Source organism: Thamnophis sirtalis, unplaced genomic scaffold, assembly GCF_051295495.1.
Source record: "Thamnophis sirtalis isolate CommonGarterSnake01/CBP01778 unplaced genomic scaffold, rThaSir2_p1.2 scaffold_7, whole genome shotgun sequence".
NCBI classification, from domain to species: Eukaryota; Metazoa; Chordata; class Lepidosauria; order Squamata; family Natricidae; genus Thamnophis; species Thamnophis sirtalis.
This window is the reverse complement of record NW_028261387.1, coordinates 25070015-25085179: the sequence shown is the minus strand read 5'-3', so window position 1 is coordinate 25085179 and position 15165 is coordinate 25070015. Positions and strand designations below refer to the sequence as shown.

At 37.6% G+C, this 15165-nt stretch overlaps 1 protein-coding gene across 1 annotated transcript in view; it reads left to right on the top strand.

The window, feature by feature from the left end:
• Window positions 1-4321: 4321 nt before the first annotated feature.
• DNAJC6 (DnaJ heat shock protein family (Hsp40) member C6) overlaps window positions 4322-15165 on the top strand; it is a 73888-nt gene continuing 63044 nt past the window's right edge. Inside the window, exon 1 of the mRNA XM_087719524.1 lies at window positions 4322-4477. The gene's annotated coding sequence lies outside the window, so the exon portion shown is untranslated. The remainder of the gene's footprint in view (window positions 4478-15165) is intronic.

Here is a 15165-nt window from a genome sequence, read left to right as displayed (position 1 = left end):
TAAATTAGTCCTTTAAATAAAAGAATAAAGGAGCGAATTTAATTTTTATTGGACTGCCTTGGAAAGATTTTGTTTTTTTCTTTGTAATGATATTTTGTAGATTGAAGTGACCGTAATGTTTCCTGTTTCTTTTCTTAAAGTGAACGGATTGATTTTCCCCCCTCTATTCTTTGTCACCTTATTTTTTGGCTTGAACTAAAACTTTCTTTTTTATTTTAACAATTCTTCCTACCATTTGTTTTTAAATTCCATTAAACACAATTAAAGGCCTTTGTTTTTCATAAGCTTGAGACAAGTATGAAAAAGTGGAATCTGCCACTCGGAAGTCAGAGTCTGGAGGTTTTTTTTTAAACAATGTATCTTTCGTTCTTTCTTCTTTGATCTCACTGACTTTGTAACTGAAGGGTTTGCAACTTGCTTACAAAATCTGATAAAGAGCCAAGGGCACAAATTGTTCTAGCAGGTGCTTTGGAAAATATTTTGGCAAGGGAAGGAAAAGGAAAGAAAAAGATAGAACCCTTCTTTGAAGAGTACAAAAGAACTTGTGCTTAAGTCAAAATATATATAGCCACCAGGTGGCACCTGGGCCTTGGACCAGTGGGGAGGAGACAAGGGAGAGTGATCCAGAAACCAGGAGTGAGTTGTTCCTGGATGCATGCCATCGAAGAGCTACTCGGTGTCAGGAGCAATTACGCAATTACAGGAGGTAATTGCGCTCAGCTGATGGCCATTAGGCTCCTCTCCAGACTATAAAAATGACTGCTTGTGACACACCCTTCTTGCAGAAGTCTGACTAAAGAGAACGTAACTAACTTTGCATGCTGGATTGCTGCCAGGTTTTGTCTGTTAGTCTTGTTATTAAAGGACATTCTAATTAAGCTTGTCTCGGCTTTTGTTACTGGATGGAGGAGGGGGTCAGAATATATCTATACCTATATCTATCTATCTATCTATCTATCTATCTATCTATCTATCTATCTATCTATCTATCTATCTACACACACGCGCGCGCACACACACACACACATACACACACACACAAAAGGCTTGGAAGACTAGAGTGGCAGTAGCTATCAGATTCCTTTTTTCTTTTTCTCTCCTTTTTTTTGGAAAAATGGATCAATATGCAAATGAGGAAACCTTAAAATTTTTGAAATATCCTGGCTGGAATTCAAAATATATTGGAAGGATTTGGGAGATTTGAGAAGAAGTTGAATAGACTATTGTTTCTCACAGCAAAAGATGATGGGACCCAAAAAAATTAAAGAAGAGAATGAAAATATAGAAGATAAAGACAAGACAATAGATGAACTTATTAATGGAGCAAACATGGGTGAAAGTGGAAAGAAGGGAAGATGGAAAAGTGAATTTGACAATTTGAAGCTTTATCCCAGATTTCAAGATCTAGGAGAAAAAAAAGGTGATAATGATGGAGTTAAGAAGAGAAACCTTTTCAGAAATAAGTCTGACAACCAAAGACAAGCTAATTTCAATAACAATTCAAGAGCAACGAGATTATCTGAGAGATCTTTCAAGCAATAAAGTGCGGAGAGAAGTTTATAAAAACTTTATAAAGGAGTTAAAAAGACAATTGACACAACAACTGGCAAGAGAGATAAGACTGTTTTGCCACTGGAAAGATACAGGTTGATAATGAAACTTGATGATAGAAAGCTAGTTAATTTTTGGTGATTAATAAATAGGAATTTTAGTATTTTGTAGATTGTTTTAGATTGTTATTAAATATTTATTCATTAACATAATTAACTACGATAACAATAATGAAATGATAACCTTAACTAGTAAAAGTAACAGGGATATAAATTGTAAATTGGGACTTGGAGAAAAGACTTATAAATTTTATTAATAATTTTTTATTTAGATCTTGTTATAAAGGTGTGATTTCTTTTGGGTCTGATGAGAGGAGGTGTGATATAAATAGTAAATAATTTTTAGCTAACTACAACAATAAGAAGAAAATGTTAATGGATAATGTTTAATGATATATACATGTGTTGTATTGGTAAATGCAAATTGGATACAAGCTTTAAATAGTGAGTTGAGGAGAAAAGGGGGGGAAATGCTTAGATATCTTATTAATTGATTTTTTTTCAGAATATGTTATAAAGGTGTAATGTTATTGGAGGTTTATTGAAATTGCGAATGAATGCCAGTAGGTGGTTGTGTCTTTAAATACAAATGATTTCAGATAAAAGCACATTTAAATAATTGTAGTTAAATGAGAATTGTGGTACATTGATAGTTAAATTCATAAAGATTTTTGATTTAAAATGTACAATTCAATATGAATGAAATATAAGTAATGATTGTGGAAGAAACGCACGAAATGTATTTGTAACCAATCGACACGCTTTCTACAAGATGTAGTGAAGGATGATTCTTTTTTTTGTGTTTTTGTTCAATTAAAACAATGAAAAAACTTTAAAAAAACAATTTGCGAATGGTACTTTGAATGACACATTCTCTTATTAGACTCATATTTATCTCAAGTCACAAATACAGAAAAAGGAAGGGGAAAAAAGGAAATCAATATACAGTACTGTATTTTAAAAGTTGGATTAAATCTGCACTTGACAATACTGAGTTTAAATTCTAAGGATGAAATATTAAGTTTTCAATAGTCCTATTTTAACATAAGAAATTTTAGATATCTTGGTGAAGCCTTGAATATTAGATGTCCTCGCTGAGAGGTGTGGAAATTATAAAAATGTGCATGACACAACTAAAAGGTCAAGAGTCAAGGAGGGTAAAGGAAGAAAATAGCATAAATAATCTAGCTGGGAGAATTACGGCCAAGGTAACACATGTGACCATCTGCCAAGGGGAGATTCATGGCATCACATTTGCTAAAAGTTGACTCCCTTTACATGACTTACTGAAAGTCTGAGGACTAGTGAATATCACCATTTGTCTCTAATAACATAGAAAGTTTGTTTTTATTTTTGGAAATTTTGTTAATCCTGGCTTTCTAGTCATAGAAATAAAGCATGACTTAATACCAGCTTCATTTCTTCTACTAGAACAGCTTTAAAACTATAATAGACACATCTCCTAATACAGGTAGTCCTTGACTTACAACAGTTCATTTAGTGACCAAAGTTATAACAGCACTGAAAAAAGTGATTTATAATTGTTCTTTACACTTTATGACCATTGCAGCATCCTCATGGTCAAGTAATCAAAATTCAGATGCATGCTATTTAGCCAGTTCTATCCAGTTTGGGTGAACTGGTAGCGGTGGGAGGCTCCGCCCACCCACTCAGACATCATCATGTCCTGTTTTTAATGCTCTGCACATGTGTGGAAGGTCCTGTGCATGCACGGAGGAACTGTGTTACTAACTTAACAACTTCAGTGATGCACTAACAACTGTGGCAAGAAAGGTCGTAAAATTAGGCAAAATTCAGTTAACTGTCTCACTTAGCAACAGAAATTTTAGGCTCAATTGTGGTTGCAAGTTGAAGACTACCTGTGAATGACAAAGAGGTGAAAGTATGTGAATGACAAGGAAATATTTATACAAACAAGCTTTGAATCAATAATCAAATTTACCTTAGAAACTTTATATAATCAAATAGCATTGACTTCAGTAGTACTTTGTATGTACTGCTATGTATCTGCAATTTTTTAAAAAATGGAGCTGAAAGAATTTTATTTCTTCACCATGTAAAAAACCCTTTCATTTTGTAGTATTTATTAGGCTATCTATGGTTTATTAAGAATACCCATATCTAATAAGAAAGAGAATTCTCTGTAGAAATGTATGCTCTTCCTATCCATAAGCAAGAAAAATGTAACACTTTAATCCTGCAAAATTCTTTAATTTTTTTACTGATTTAGGAAGATGCATAGCAAATGTAACTTTTTTCTCTCTGCTACTAGACTATAGTTGCTAAACATGCTAGTTATTTTTTAGGCCCAGGTACATTTTAAAATGTTTTGGGATAGATTTATGAGAAAATAACAGAGAATAGCATCATGATTTCTAAATCATAACTCAGCATAAGTGAGAATTTGATCAATCTTGACGCAGCAAAGTCTTAGGGCTCCTTTTCCTTTATCTGATGTTTTTGTTGAAATTAACTAAATGAGCCAATTATCATTTTCTTCTTAAACGAACAGAAACAGCATCTATTGAAATGAACTGAGAACATCTTTTGACTCCAGATCCTGTTCCATGCCAGATTTTATTAAATATGTTATGTCTTCTTGCATCCCATTCTTCGTCTGGTTCTCTATAATACAAACTATAACCCAGGACTGTGCATCTCTCCCTACAAATTAGCATCGCATCGCTACCCTGGATGGAGAAACACAGCCTTTGTGACCTATGACTGGTTGTGAATGACAAATCAAAAGTCAGCATTTTAGAAATCAGCTGGGTTTTTCTTTTTTTTCCCCCAACTGAACTGCAGCAAGGAGAGGAAAGGGAGCATGAAAAAGTCAGAAAATAAAGGTAAGGAAAATCTATAACTGGGTACATATCCGATGTTGCAAACAAATGTTTGAATGTACGTACTGGATTATAGTGTTGGCTGTTCGTTCTGCTGAGTAACCTTTTTTAAAATGGCATTTTAGAATTCTACATCATCTTGAAAGCAAAACAAGCCTGGTTTAGAAATAAATGCAGTTATATAATATACAGTATAGCAGAGAATAGCCTGTGTATGGTGTCTTATCCCAAATCTTTGCATTTGCTATCTTGATGGACAAATTAGTACCATTTATTATCTATTTTCACATAACTGAAAAAATTTATGTTACTGAAGATGTCTTCAATCTGAGTTTGTTTGTACTTTAATGCTATCTTTATTACTACCAGCTGAGAATAATTGGATGGCTTGAAGTTTAAATAGTAACGGCAGCGTCGGATCTGCTGGAGATAATGATACTTCTTTTCCCTTTAAAAGGAAAAAACACAAATGATAGCAATGCTAAGGATTTTAAAAAAATACATTATGTCTGGATCATTTTTTATAATTGAATCAGTGAAATACTCTGAGATCAAACATCTTCGCTTTACAAAGCGTATCCTTCATTCCAAATCATAGATCATTTCAAAATGCAACCTACATTAATCCAGCTCTGAAATTCACAGCTGCTAAAAAAAGAGAGTGAAGGAAGAGGCTGCTTAGCAGAACGTAGATATGCAATGATGTGAAATAACAGTTCTAAGGCTAGATGGCTGTTCCCAAATTTGGTTAGGAAGAGCTGGGCCTTTGCCTTTGTAAGTCTTCCTATTTATAAAAATTAAATATTCCTCTAGCAAACAAAGAAATCTTATAAATTGAGATAATCAAGGCCTCCATCTTCTCCTGTTCCTTAAAGGGGAAGGGAGCTGTGAATCTCAACCCCAGCTTTATTTTCCTGATAAAAGCTCTGTCATTCTGGTAATTTAAAGGCTGCAAATTGCAGCTTGAAGGCAATGCAGAGATATGCTATATTTAGCCATCTGTGTGTTTCTTTTTTTTTTTAGGGGGAGGGAAAGGGAAGAGGAAGGTGGCATGATGTGCCACACAGCTGAGACAGTCTGCCTTTATAAATCTCTTTAATGAGGAACTCTAGCATGTTGCCCTTGATGCTTGTTTGTTTTCCTGCATGCCGATGGATGTGCAAGCAAATTGCTGATCCTTTCTGTGCAGAGCTTTTATTCAGCTGAAAATTAATCCACAGAGTAATAAGAAGGCCTACATATCATCCACTGTGGGAATCAACTAGCAATTGCTCTCCCCTCCCCACTCTTTTTCTAAGCAGATCTCTTCAAGTCGTTTGTCTTGGTCAAATACTCCCCCAAAATTGATTCTTAGCTTGGGATGGAAAAATAGATTTGAAAGTGTGAGTGAAGGAAATATCTCTCTGGTGACGATGATCTGAATATAGGTAAGTGAAGGGCAAATGGTTTTCTTATGAGATAGCTATCAAATGTCATGCCCTCAAATGTATTGGGACTGCATCTCCGGGCTGGAGGAGGCTGAGACATTGCAGGACAGCTCTGCTGCCCATTTGAGCAGAATTGAACCAGGAGTCTGTCTTCTTCTCTCCCAGGCTTAATAATCTCTCTACCTGGCCTAATATCACATTAACGAGGTCAGTGAAGAGGGTTGCTTAAAGAGTTAAGGCAAAGAGTACTGGCAGCCAAATCAAATGGCAGTGCTTTTTTGGAGTTGTACCATTTTAGTTGCCAGGGGTGCACCATGGAAGATTCCTTCCCAAATTCTGAATCCTTTCAGCCTCTACAAAACCATGGCATATTCAGAGAAAAGCCTCATCTTCTTTTGCTTTGCACATACGTTTTCATTGATAAGGCTCATCTTTCCCTTGTGATTTTTTTGGCAAGGATTTATGTGCAGCCTCCTCACCCTCTCATCTGTAGTGGTACAAACTCAATGGTAAACATAAAGGTAAATGCTCAACTTTTCCATGTACTTTTCCTGGCAGCAGTACAAGAAGATTAACAAGGATCTTTCCTCCGTTTTATCAGCCTCGGCTATGTTTCCTTAGCTTATAGGCTTGGAATTCCATCTTTGTCACTCCTTCAAAAATTAACCAAGCCTGACAATGCTTAGCTTTTCAATGAAAGTCAACCAAGTGCTACTTTTCTAATGGGGCATTGAATATGTTAACCAACCTAGCTCTTTTTCGGGATTTCCAGGGAATCTTCCCTGCTGGAAAGGCAAAATATTTAGTATTTGCGTAGGAGGGGGTCATTTTATCCCTAGCATGGTATGTGACTCATGGCTGGTTTAACAGAAACTTTTCCTAGGATTCTGAGAGGTGAGTCATTTGCTTAAGCCATCTGGTTGCATTACATAAACCTATTCCTTTTTATGGATGCCTTTGATAAGATAATTCCCCCCCCCCATTTTGTTAGGGTCAAAAGCTATGGTATTGCTATATCACTTGAATTATATAATTAATTACTGAATATATACATGAAGATGATACTGAGTAAATGCTCCTGGATTATGCACCTGGATGCTGGATTATCTGAACTTCAAATTGCATTTAGCCCCATAATTCTTTAGGGAAGTCACTAACAGATGCTATTAACAACTTATAGTAGTAAATGATAGATACATTTTACTCTTTCCTTTTACTTCTCTAAACATTCTAGTTAATAATGAATTATATTGCATCTCAGTTTGTTCTTCTGCAGGCAAAATATATGCAGTTTCTAAAATCATTCTTGATAGAACTTTTTTTCCCAATCTTCTCAAAATATTGATAGTCTTTCCTCTGAACGTATTGTGGTGGTAGGTTGCACAGTCAGATAGATGTTTATACTGGATTTGATTATTATTTTATTTTTATCCTGCCTTTATTACTGTTTATAAATAACTCATGGTGGCAAATATACTTAATACTCCTTCCTCCTTCTATTTTCCCTACAATAAACCATGAGGTGAGTTGGATTGAGAGAGAGTGACTTGCCCAAAGTCACCAGCCAGCCTTTATGTCCAAGGCAGGACTGGAACTCAGAGTCCCCTGGTTCCTATGCCAGCATCTTAACCATTAGACCAAACTGGCTCTCTTATTCCAATTTGTCAGTGTCTTTTTAAAGTTGCAGTATTCCAAGTGGGGCTTGGCCAAGGCAGAATAATAATATGTGATCGGTATATTGTGTCAAGTGTACTTCCTGTGATCTGGATTCTATGTGCCTGTTAATACAGTTAATAGATCTCAAAATAGCATCTGCCTTTTAGCAGCTGCATCACACCACTGTCTTATGTTCAACTTGTGATTTATTAGAACACCCAAATCTTTTTCACCTGTACTTCTGCAAAGCCAAGTCTCCCTCATCTAATATTTGTTTCCTGCATGTTTTTCTCCCCAGGTGCAAGGTTTCATGCATCTCCCTCATATCCTTTTCAGCCCATTGTTTAACCCTGTCTGAATCTTGTCTTTCTCTTCTGAAGCGCTAGCCACTCCTCCTATGTTTGAATCATCTGCAAATTTGATAATCATCCCCTTAATCACTTCATTCCAGGTCATTAATAAAAATGACAAATGGCACTGGGCATTGCACTTAATCTCTCTCTCTGCCCCCTCCATCTGTTTAGTTTTCACCTGTATCTCAGAAATTATAATAGTGCTTTGTAGTTTTATATGATTAGTTTTCTCCATTCTTTCTAATACTTTACAATTACTTCCATAGAATAGTTTCATCATATAATCTAAATCTTATATTCTGCTATTTCATTTTGCTTAGTTCAAAGTATATTATATCCACAGGGTTTCTCAGGCCATGATGGCAAAGTACATTATATCCACAGGGTTTCTCAGGCCATGATGGCATCAAGTCTTGGGGAATACACAGATTTATTTATTTAGAGAATTTATATAGCTGCCCAACTCATTTTCAGTGACTCTGAGTGGCTTACAAAAGATAAAACCCTTGTACAAAAACCAATAACTGATCTGTGACAACAATCAGACTAGCCACGTGATAGGTTCCATGTTATTCTGTGCAGAACCATATCTTAAGGACCTTGTGAAAGAGTGTCAAATTAGGGGCCAATCTTATCTCTGCAAGGGACATGGTGGCTCAGTGGCTAAGACTCTGAACATGTCAATTAGAAAGGTCGGCAAATCGGTGGTTCGAATCCCTAGTGCCGTGTAATGGAGTGAACTCATGTTACTTGTCCCAACTTCTGCCAACCTAGCAGTTCAAAAGCATGTAAAAATGCAAGTAGAAAAATAGGGACCATGCATCTTTGGCATTTAGTCATGCCAGCCACATGACCACAGAGATGTCTTCGGATAGTGCTGGCTCTTCGGCTTTCAAATGGAGATACACATCCCCCAATCAGGAATGACTAGCACATATGTGCAAGGAAAACCTTTACCTTTACCTTATCTCTGCAAGGATGATGTTTCATAGGGAGGGAATCATATCAGAGAAGGTTCTGTTTCTTGGTCATTTAATAAAATATTAAGAGCTTAAACCAGAGATTGTGGACTTCTTAACTAAAATAAATAACCTGACTTGACTCTTGGCTTCAGTAGTTGAAGACTGGAAGATGACTAACATAACTCCAGTTTTTAAGAAGGGCTTTCTAAGAAATCCAGGACATTATAGGACTGCCAGCTTAACATATCTTTCAGGGAAGATAGTGGAAATTGCTATTAAAGGTAAAATTTCCAAATAGTTGGAGAGAGAGCCTTATTTATTTGGGACAAATCTGTGGTAGCTCTTGTGGTCTGTTCTTATGTATGTATGTATTAAGTTTATATGTCACCCACCTCACTCTGAAAGATTCTTCTCCAACCATTCACAAATATATTGGAGACTTTGCTTGTATGAATGTCAGGACGGTAACTTCTCAGGTTATGCTTCTCTATTTTTTAAAGAGTAGGGATAATGTTTGCTTCCCTCTGCTTTTCTGAAACCCTGCTTTGTAGAGGAGGAAGAAGTGTTGGATATGTTTGCCGCTTTGAGTGATTTGTAAAAATAATAAAGACGGGATGCAAATAAATAAATAAGTAATAAGCTATAAACTGCTGTTAAAAATTCCCTTTGCTGGTTCTTTCACTTCCCTAGTCTGGCCCTGGGAATGTGAAGCTAAAGGACTTGGGGGTACTACGACACTGAACTTGTCAGAAAGCTGACAGCCTGGATTTGAGGCCTGAGTGCTATATTGAAAAGTTAGTGCTTTGTTTCCCTCCTGAGAGAAGACAGATGTAAAATAAGGTATTTTGTCTTCTTACTCTATATTACCAATTCACTTCTTTTTCCTCACAACATACCTCAATTTTATTTTTGATAGAAGTAAAAAAACCTTTAAAAAATTTTTGGGTACATTTTTCACAAGTCTTGGCTCATTCCACACTTTTAGCCCCGTGATGGCAAACCTATGGCATGTGTGCCACGGTTCCACCACAAAAGCGCGTAGGACAAAATCGCGCTCGACAAAAGCGCGCTGTGACGTCATCACAGCGCGACGAAAAAGATCGAAAAATGTAAAAATAAAGCGAAAACCTTACCCTAAGCCCCCCAAACCTAACCCTAAACCTAACCCTAAACCTAACCCTTAACCTAACCCTAAACCTAACCCTAAACCTAACCATTAAAGTAACGAAAAACCTAACGCTAACCCTTATCCTAACCCTAACGCTAACGCTAACGCTCTAAAGCTAACCCTAACCCTTAACCTAACCCTAACCCTAACCCTAACCCTAACCCTTACCTTTATGTGAATCGGCTTGCTTTAATTTAATTTTTATTAATTTTTATTTGAATTTTTCGATCTTTTTCGTCGCGCTGTGATGACGTCAAAGGCGCGATTTTGTCGATCACGCTTTTGCCGTCCGCGCTTTTGACGGGTCACGGTGTGCCACAGGCGGCATGCAGAGCCCTCTCTATGGGCACACATGCCGTAACCCAGCTCAGCATCACCCAGCTCAGCATCACCCAGCTCATGCACACACCTCCTGCTGGCCAGCTGATTTTTGGGTCTCTGCCATGCATGCATGAGGGTGGGGCGCATGTGCAGGACATGCAAGCACATGTGCAAGAGACATGCGCATGCACAGGGTGAAGGGGTGTAGTGCTCTTAAGGGTCTGTAGGGAGGTCTACTAGGCCCAAAACAGAGCACAAGGGAGTGGTGGTGTGGTATGGGTCCCCTGCGGCCTGATTTTGCTCTCAGGAGGATGGAGGGGGTGATGGCTTGTGCATGCATGGGTGGAGCACAGGGGGGAGCATTTACATGTGCAGGTGGTGGTGGGAGCATAGGGAGTATGTACACACATGCACATTTATAGGGGGCAGGGCACGTGCATGCTATCGCATGCACACGCTATCAGCATGTGACAACAAAAAGGTTAGCCATCACTGCTTTAGCCACTGTAATATAATCAATACAATTTTTGACAACTGCCTTATATCATTTTTTTGATTGCACATCACTATACAAGTCCCCTTTCCTTTGCAACCTTTTAGAAAGCTATATCTTCAGTATTTAATGGGATTTCTCATCCTTTCTAGACATGTCTCTCCTTTTGAATTTCATCAGTTGACCTATCTTCTACTGGAGTTCATTAAGTTCTAGTCTTTAAATTCTGATATACAAGTTTGATTCTTCTCTTGATTCAAAGATAACATGCTCATTCTCCCTCAAGATTCTACTGGTGGTCACCTTCACTTCTCCAAACCAATTCCTCTTTTTTTGTAAAAAAAAAATTAGGTCAGATAGCAGATTACCCTTTTGCTTATTCCATTTTCTGCCAAATGGAGTTGTTAGCAAGAGTAGACAGGAATGTGTTGGGTCTCTTGGTTGTTTGATTTCCACTCTGGCAGAACAGTTGAATCTCCCATTCACATGCTCTTTTTTTAAAAGCATGTCATCTGATGCATGTGAATGGGAGAATGAGGGAGAATGAGCATGTTATCTTTGAATCAAGAGAAGAATCAAACTTGTATATCAGAATTTAGGCCTTACCTATATTTTCTGTTGATCCGGCAATCAATAATAAACTCTTTAGGATGTAATCATTTTTGTTTCTCTTTTTTTCCACCCAAACACTTTCACTAGATTTGTGCTTTGAGTCATGCTTTTTTAACATAGAAGAAAACACCATACCTCCTCCCTTTCTCCTGAATTGTTCCTGTTGTTCAAGTTGCAACCTTCCAGGGTTATGTTCTGATCATGTGGGTCAACCCAGGAAATTTTTGTTATCTGTTTTCCTGCATTAGGATTTCCTCTTGATTTCCAATAATTGTGCATTGGAGTAGAAAACTCTGAGCTTGTAAATGATATCTCTTATTTCATGAGGTGTAGCCTTTACGTCATCAGGACTTCTCCACATTGGTAGCAAGGTTCATAGTTAAGAAACCTAAACTTACTTGTTAACTGTCAACAGCTCTCTTGTAATCCTTACCTGGAAGGATTGACAAAACTCCCAATTGTAATTCCAGATCCTCCACATTCCTGCCTCTTCTGGCAGTGAGGTTCGTGGATTTCTGAAGCTTTGGTTGTTTGATTGCAGAATTTTCATTACCCAACATCATCAGTGAGACTTCACCTTTCAACAAGTCAAAAGCCCCCTTTCCCCCATCTATCATGGCTTTTGGAAAACAATTTTCTTATCTGGTCAGCAGGACTCTCTTTTTCATCCACTTGGTCTAATAATGGAACATAATGAGAGAGAGTTTGGTATAGTGGTTAAGGTACTGGTCTAGAAGCCATGGGTTTGAGTCACGCCTTCCAGTCTCAACCCAATCCACTTTATAGGGTCATCTTTGAGAGACAAATAGGAGAAGGAAGGACTATTTTGTATCTTTGCCACCTTGAATTACTTATAAAAGTAATAAAGGAGGGATAAAAAATAAAACCACTCAATAAATAAAGTTGATAGTATAATCTCTTAACTAACATATTTTCCCCAGTTCTTCTGCCAGAATGTCTCTGTTGTTCTTACAACTTCTAGTAGACACTCTTGTGGTTACTACCTAGGCTGAAAATTGCCTCACATGTAGGTTGGACAAGGAGATCTTGGATGATATATGAGAGCGGTTTCAGCAAGAACCAAGTAATAGTTCTGTTCTTTTGCTTTCTGAATCTGCCCTATAACAAATATGTCTTGGGTACGAATATAACTCTATTGATCTGTTTTTCACATTTCATTGAGTTGCCATTTTGCTTGGCATTGTAAGGCTTGATTTAAATTCCTTGGTTGAAAGTATCTGACAAACGTGAGCAAATACAGCAGTGTTGTAAGACTAGACCATAGATAATCCATTTTGTGGCATGTTCTTGAGAGGGATCTGGAAGTATGCATGTGTGTAAGTATTTATAGTAGAAAACAGGCTTCAGTATAAAGTTCACAAATTGTTATATGGTGCTCTTTCTACTTTCTTTAATTTTGTTAAAGGAATTAAAGTTCTATCCTTATTATTTTTATAAATAACTCAAGCAGTGAACATACCTAGTATTCCTTTCCTCTGTTCTGACCTATGCTTCCTTAAATAGCATGAAGCAGAGTCTTGGTCCTGGCAAAACCTCTTTTATTTATACGACTGTGAATTCCTTTCATTCACAGTCAGCAAGTCTTGGCAAACAGTATTTCAGAGGAATATTTATCAACACAAACCTTATCTCGCTTGGAAGGCTGCCAGATAACTAGTTCCCAAATGCAGGGCAAGGCAACACTTGACACAGAGTCTCTTATAGTCACAAACAGAACTTTCGACTCTTGAAACGACCAAAGGAATGGATTGTTTCCTGCAAAAGTCCACTCTCCATTTTTCTCATCTTTTGTTTCCTATGGGAGGGGCCAAACAATTTGGGCTTTACTCCCAAGTCAACCCTGCTTTCTTAGTTCTTGTCTTCTGGCAGATCTGCGTATGCGCACACTGGGAATAGGCTCCAGCTGTTCCTCTGCCTCACTGCTGTCTAGCTCCCTCTCTGCCTCTGACAGAGAGCCCTCATCTGAGCTTTCCTCAGCCTCCAGGACTGGCCCATATTCCTCCCCAACCTCCTTACTGTCTGACTCTGTTGCCAGCTCTGCTGGCTGCCAGTGAGCCGCAACATCCTCCTCCTATTTTCCCCAAAAGAACAACCCTGTGAGGTGGGTTGGGTTGAGAGAAAGTGAATCTTTGGTGTTCTCTGAGCTTGGTTGTTTTCTTGCAAACATTTCATTATCCAAATTAGGTAACATCAGTACTAGTCACAACCAAGCTCAAAAAGCACTCTTTTCAATCCTGAGCTACAAATATTCTCGCCGGTCTTGTGATTCAATCAGTCCTGTGATTCAACCCGTCACAAGACCACCCGACCACCCAGAACCTATATAAACGAACAAGACACATCACCCCAAACCCTGCTGAAAATATTACCTAGTTTGGTAATAAAATGTCTAGGCGCCAAGCTGCAAAACTCAGAGGACAAACCTCTGCCTACAAATAATCTCCTTTATTAGATTCCCTCTCCTCCATGCATTCATGTTCTTGGAAAATAACTTAGCCTTAGTGCTATACTTGGAGATACAGTTATGTGGGACATTGTATCTATCACAGACTCATTTAAAGGCACTAAAAACCTAGTCATCACTTTAACAGAGAATCAGTTGGAATTACTGGAGAGGAGTCAGTATTCCACTCAAAACCACAATCGTTTTCAATCTTACAAAGCCATGTTCCTAAGTAAAGTCCCACAGTGCAATTTCCTCCAAGTAAACATATGGACCAGACTTCCCCAAACTGACTGGAGATAATGAAATAATAATTTACCACATCTGGAAGCTTTGTGTTGCTGAAGAATAATGCAGAGGAGGTTCCAATAGGCTTATAAGAAAGAGTTGTAAGAAAACCAAGGAAAGGGAAAATATTTTTAACTATAAGAGAACAGAAATATTTAAAGAAGCTTTCCTCAGTGTGTCCATAAATTACATATTCCAAGAATATGTGAAGAGGAATAATTTGCTAATGTAATGGGTAGATAAAATGTAAAAAACCTTTGGAGAATGTTTTACCTAAATTATACGGCTCTCAATCTATCTTGTGGCTTATCTTGTATTTTCTTGTTAGACACAGTTAAAGCAAAATAAATCTGAAGAAACACCATAAGTTCAGACATTAGTTGTTTTCCTCCCCTGCATATTTTGTCTATATCCCTTTTATTTTATAAGAACCAATAATTCCTTTTCCATGTTTAGTTAATTTGGATTTTGGGATAGTGCACATCAGAGGTGGCATTCAGCAGGTTCTGACCAGTTCTGGAAAACCGGTAGCAGAAATTTTGAGTAGTTCGCAGAACCAGTAAATACCACCTCTGACTGGCCCCGCCCCCATCTATTCTCTGCCTCCCGCATCACAGCTGATCGGGAGGAAATGGGGATTTTGCAGTAACCTTCCCCTGGAGTGGGGAGGGAATAAAGATTTTATAGTATCCTTCCCCTGCCATGCCCACCAAGCCACGCCCACAGAACCACTAGTAAAAAAATTTGAATCCCACCACTGGTGCACATTATATCAATATAGCAATCTTTAAAGAGTAAAATGATTTGGCACCAAAATCTTTTGTAAATTGCTGCTTCATGACAAAATTTCCAACAAAATTAATTTTCATCTATATTTAAAAGAATGAAACTAAGCCATTAGTACAGCCTTATAATGAGCTATAAAATTCAATAGTGGAACAAAATGG